Source organism: Alosa pseudoharengus, unplaced genomic scaffold, assembly GCF_046254945.1.
Source record: "Alosa pseudoharengus isolate Yale_2024_CS ecotype anadromous, Long Island Sound unplaced genomic scaffold, YU_APseudo_1.1 YU_APseudo_1.1_scf_10, whole genome shotgun sequence".
Lineage (NCBI taxonomy): Eukaryota > Metazoa > Chordata > Actinopteri > Clupeiformes > Clupeidae > Alosa > Alosa pseudoharengus.
In genome coordinates this window covers 2294422-2299406 of record NW_027468565.1, presented here as the reverse complement: position 1 = coordinate 2299406, position 4985 = coordinate 2294422, and the positions used below count along the sequence as shown (strand labels likewise).

Genomic DNA, 4985 nt, shown 5'->3' with positions numbered 1-4985 from the left:
TATACACAACCATTAAACTATTTGAATATCAACATTCATTAAACTGCTAGAAAATGTTAGCTAAGTAGCATGGTTAGCAGGTTAACATTGCTAGCACTGCTATAAAACATTAGCTAAGTAGCATGGTTCACATAGTTAAAAATCTTAGCATAACTGCTAGCAAACATTAGAGCCATTCCAACTTTCAGTTATTGTCAAATATCTACCTATACACAGCCATTAAACTATTTGAATATCAACTTTCATTAAACTGCTAGAAAACGTTAGCTAAGTAGCATGGTTAGCATTGCTAGCACTGCTATAAAACATTAGCTAAGTACCATGGTTAGCATAGTTAAAAATCTTAGCATAACTGCTAGCAAACATTAGAGCCATTCCAACTTTCAGTTATCATCAAATATCTACCTATACACAGCCATTAAAATATTTGAATATCAACATTCATTAAACTTCCAGTCTGTCAACAACTTTTAAACTATTTACCTTTAACTTTTAAACGGTCTACTTTTAAATTATCATTAAACTATCTATTAAACTAGCTGTCTATCAACACCTTTTAAACTATCTACTGTCTATCAACAACTTTTAAACTATCTACATTCAGCTTTTAAACAGTCTAACTTTTATTAAGCTATGCAACCACCATGTCTATCCTAGCATCACCGTAGTAACCATCTCTGTATTATCTGTTTTAACTATACATGATATTTTACATCACAACTTTAGCATTTTCATGCACTGGTAATTCCTTGGAATTGCATTTCTAGTTATTATTATTCCGCTTACCACTTTTTCCATACGCAATTTCTCTTGAACAGTTTAACTTAGAAACTTCATTCAAACTTTGTAACGTAGGTCTTCAAACAGATCGGGTTGCTATGTCTTTTCAACTTTGAAACTTTTATACTTTTTAAACTATTAAAGAAAAACTTTTTAAAAATCCCCATAGACTTAACATTGCCGATTATGACATCATAATACGGCCATTAAGCAATTAGAATCCTATGGCAGGTGTTCAGGCCACCTGCAGCCTCAGGCTTTAAGCATATAATCTGGGTCAATTAAGACTACACATCCTATTCAACTGTTTCCTCTGCCCAAAACTGTTTCAAAATAAAAGTCCTCACTACAATAAGGCAAAATAGGGTCTGACATTTTCACAGTTAGAAGATTATTACTGTATAGACACTGAAAAATATTTTTGGTGGATAAGATCGCTGATTTGGCTTCACAGTATTTTTTTAAAAAATAGGTCTATGGGACTTAACATTGGAGCTGCTCTTCGATAGGAACGCAACCACTTGGGGCGCTGGTTTTCACTTTCCCTCCCTATAGAGTGTCCCAGTGACGCCACTTCCACTTGCCTCCATGGGACCTATCTTTCAAAAAATTTTGAACGCCAGTCTATGGCGAAAAAGAAATTATTTTCTGGTCCCGGTTGACTTGTACCTAGAATTACCCATATGACGTTTGTCAATTTTAAAGAAAATTTTTCATGTAAAGACATTTGCAGTTTGTTTCGTAACTATTGAATTACAACATTGTGAAAGATCGTAATTCCAACGACTACAAACCCATCAGTCGAGCTAGTGACGTTAGCTCATTCACAGCCACACTAGATTGTACAAGCATACCAGCAACAGGTCTTAATTGGGCTTTCCTTGCCGATGAAAATACCATGAGTCAGAGGATTAAACACATCAGGTAAGTTGTATTCGTCCATAGACTGTACATTACATACTGTTAAGTGACATAGCAGGCAGCAAGATGCAACGTTAACTAGCATAACAGCTATCAGCTAGCTTCAGCTAGCTTTACCAACATAACTTTTGAAGTCTATCAAACAACAGTACTTTCTTGACGTGAAAAATTATCTTTTAAATTCACACACATCATATGTGAAATTCGTGGCACAATTCAAATGGGACCAAAAAATAATCGTTATCTCTCCATTAACTCCCGTTCATATTTTTTTGAAAGACAGGTCCCTTGTAGCGGAAGTAAAACGGAAGTCACTCTATACGTTAGACCGGCACATCCGGGAACTTGACTCGTGACAAACGTTCCCGCCCCTTTCGGGGGGAAAACAAACAACCCCTCTCATTAACTCCAACGCAAATTAGGGTCAATAAACGTAATTCGTACAGAAATCGCAGGAGTAAATAATAACAAAAAATACCACAAATCAATATGACCACTCAATACATAACCACTTTGCCGGTCGTTGACCGTGAAAGATACCTACAAAAGCTTAATTCAATTAATATAAAAACATGTCCCTTCAGTCTCCCGAGTACGAAGTGGTGCTACAACCCCACTCAGTCATACCCGGACATTTACTCGTAGCCTATCTCATCGAGTCTCCAGGTAAGTAACTATAGATTGTTTTCCTGTATTTTTGCCTTCATATTTGAATTTTAATGTAGTGTAGTTGACTCACAGGCTCAGATGTAAAGTATGTTAGTTAGATAATTCCGAGATATGATAATTTCTGTCATAGCCGTTAAGTGTTAGCCTAGATTTCAGTTTTCTTTGGTCTGATTCATTTTTGGTGTAACGTTAGTGGTTTGTCTTTTGAAGACTAATGAACGATATTATAATTTCATAAATATTTAATAACTAGGCTAATATTTATTTGCCAGCAAAGCTGTAGCCTAACCCACCTGCAACTTTTCGGCATGTCTACCGGTTCACTTTGGCTTGTTCTGAGGGAATGTTTTCCCCTCAAAAGGGGCATGGCGCAAACAACCTGCTCTGTGTGACGCGGGTCCGGTTGTAACAAGCGGCAACATTCTAATTTGAACAATGAAGCCTACCCGGAAATGCGAAAAATTGCAATACATAGAAAATCCGCTAGGGGCAGGTCCCAAAAGGGAGCAAATGTCCATAGACCCCCATGTTAAAATGTCCGTTTTCACAGCATAAATTCATGCTTTTACAGGTTGGTCCCATGGACTTTTATTGTATTTGTTGGTAGGGGGGTGAATTTTTTTCTAACTCGTTAGTTTAGATCGCATTTAGATATTAAATGTATGAATAATTAAGGGCGTGGTTAACTTGATTGACGGCTGGTGTCGAGGCAGCAGACGACGTCACTAGCTGAGTGGAGGAAACTCCGAAATTAGGCTATGTCTTGGCTGTGATCCTACACACCACATTCTTTCTGAAAATGTTTATTCAAATATCTGTCATAAAATGGGTTGCTATTAACTGAAGCCCACTAACCGACACTTTAAGAAGACTTCGCTCCAGTTTTTCAGGTAAGTGACATTCCACTACTATTTCACGTAGTAGATGTTAGCATTATAGCATCCATGTTAGTGGGCACTGTAGTGTGAACCACTATGAACCATACATTTAACATGGAGCTGATAACAAGCGATAACGTTAGCTAGTCACCATAACTGTTGTTAGTTATAACTGACGTCTGAAACTCTTATTGTTGCCGTTTATTTGTGAAACACAAATTTGAAACAACACTTCTTGTCTATGCAAAGTTTCCCTGTAGGTGATCCAGACAGGCTGGGTGCTGGAGAGGGCTCTGGACTCCTAACTTCACTTCTCGTCTGTGCAGTCGACTCAGAAGCATCACTTCAGTACTGATTCCGTGGTACTTTGACATTTTTCATACATTTAAATGGAGCAACCTATGGGATTCAATAGGCCTAGTTGTCTATTCCAGACATGGTTAGCATACTGAACAAACATGAATGCATTTCAGACATTTAGAGTGGCCTTTTATTGTGAGCAGTCGGGGGCACATCTGTGCAATAATTATCATGACCTCTTTTGATAAGTCACACATGGAAAGTAGCCTTTAAATCAGCAGGTTTTGGTTGGATACAGATTGGATAATTAAAGAATATGGCATCAGTGACTGGCTATTGTTTGACTGGACCTTGGCCTAACTGTTAATAACTACCTCAATGGGGTGTAGATATGAGCTTACACTGTTCCAATGAAAACATTAAAATACAAGAAATGGTTGTTCTACAGAACTTTGAATACACCAAATTTGGTTTTGCTTATTGCCTGCATAAACAGGACATGTGCAAATAGTTGAATACGCCGGTCCTGTCCCCATTCAGCTAAGTGTTCTGTGAGTTTGTTCATTATACATATTGGGAGTATTTTTTAGCTTAATTTGTGAGCACTTGTTCATAGTTTGCACTAAGTTCAAAGATGTGACATATACCAATATTTCTGTTTTCAGATCTGGAACATCTTGAAATCCTACCAGATGGGGCACAAGTCATTGAGCAGTGGCAGCTTCTGACTTCAAAGACTTTGTTCACCAGCAGACCCCTTGATTACCTTTATTTACAGCATTTGCATCTGTCAGTCTTTAAAGTGATCTAATATGTATTGACTATGTACTAGCTTAGTATATTAGTTTTTGTTATTTTAGTTTCGCAAATTCAGTGGTTACCTGTAATGCTCAAGATATACAAGTAAAAAAATCACCTTTACTTCTGCATCTGGGTCTTCAATTCAACCTACCGACTGAAGCTGACAGATTTGTATAAATGTTTTTGAGAGCACAGGCAAATTGGTTTGATAGATAGATAGATACTTTATTGATCTCCAAGGGGAAATTCAAGGTCTCAGTAGCATACAGACATCACACACAACATGCACTTACAGCAGAAATGGTGAAAGTAATTGTGGTGAATAATTACTTAATATTGATCTTAGATGGCGAACTTCAGGAAAAACTCAGGTATCAGGTTTATTCTGTTACAAGCTGAGAGAGAGTACAAAAAAAGGTCTATGGTCTATGTAGGCCTAGCCCAGGCCTGAAAGGCCTAGGTTGGCCTGTAGCCAACTTATCCTCTCTTCCGCTACATCCTTAGTCCAAGTCTAGAAATCTAAATCTGAAAAACATTTCAGTTTAGTTACTTTTAAATGTTTTTAAACAAAGAACAAAATGGCGCCAAGAACAATCCCACTTGGTTGGCTCTTCACTTGGTATCAGACACACCTAC

General features: G+C 37.5%; 1 long non-coding RNA gene across 1 annotated transcript; it reads left to right on the top strand.

Annotated features, from left to right (window-relative positions):
- The first annotated feature begins 3018 nt into the window (after nucleotides 1-3018).
- On the top strand, nucleotides 3019-4381 carry LOC143139032 (uncharacterized). The gene is made up of 3 exons (XR_012990322.1): nucleotides 3019-3260; nucleotides 3498-3610; nucleotides 4214-4381. It is a non-coding gene; the product is annotated as an uncharacterized LOC143139032 (long non-coding RNA).
- The last annotated feature ends 604 nt before the right edge of the window (nucleotides 4382-4985 follow it).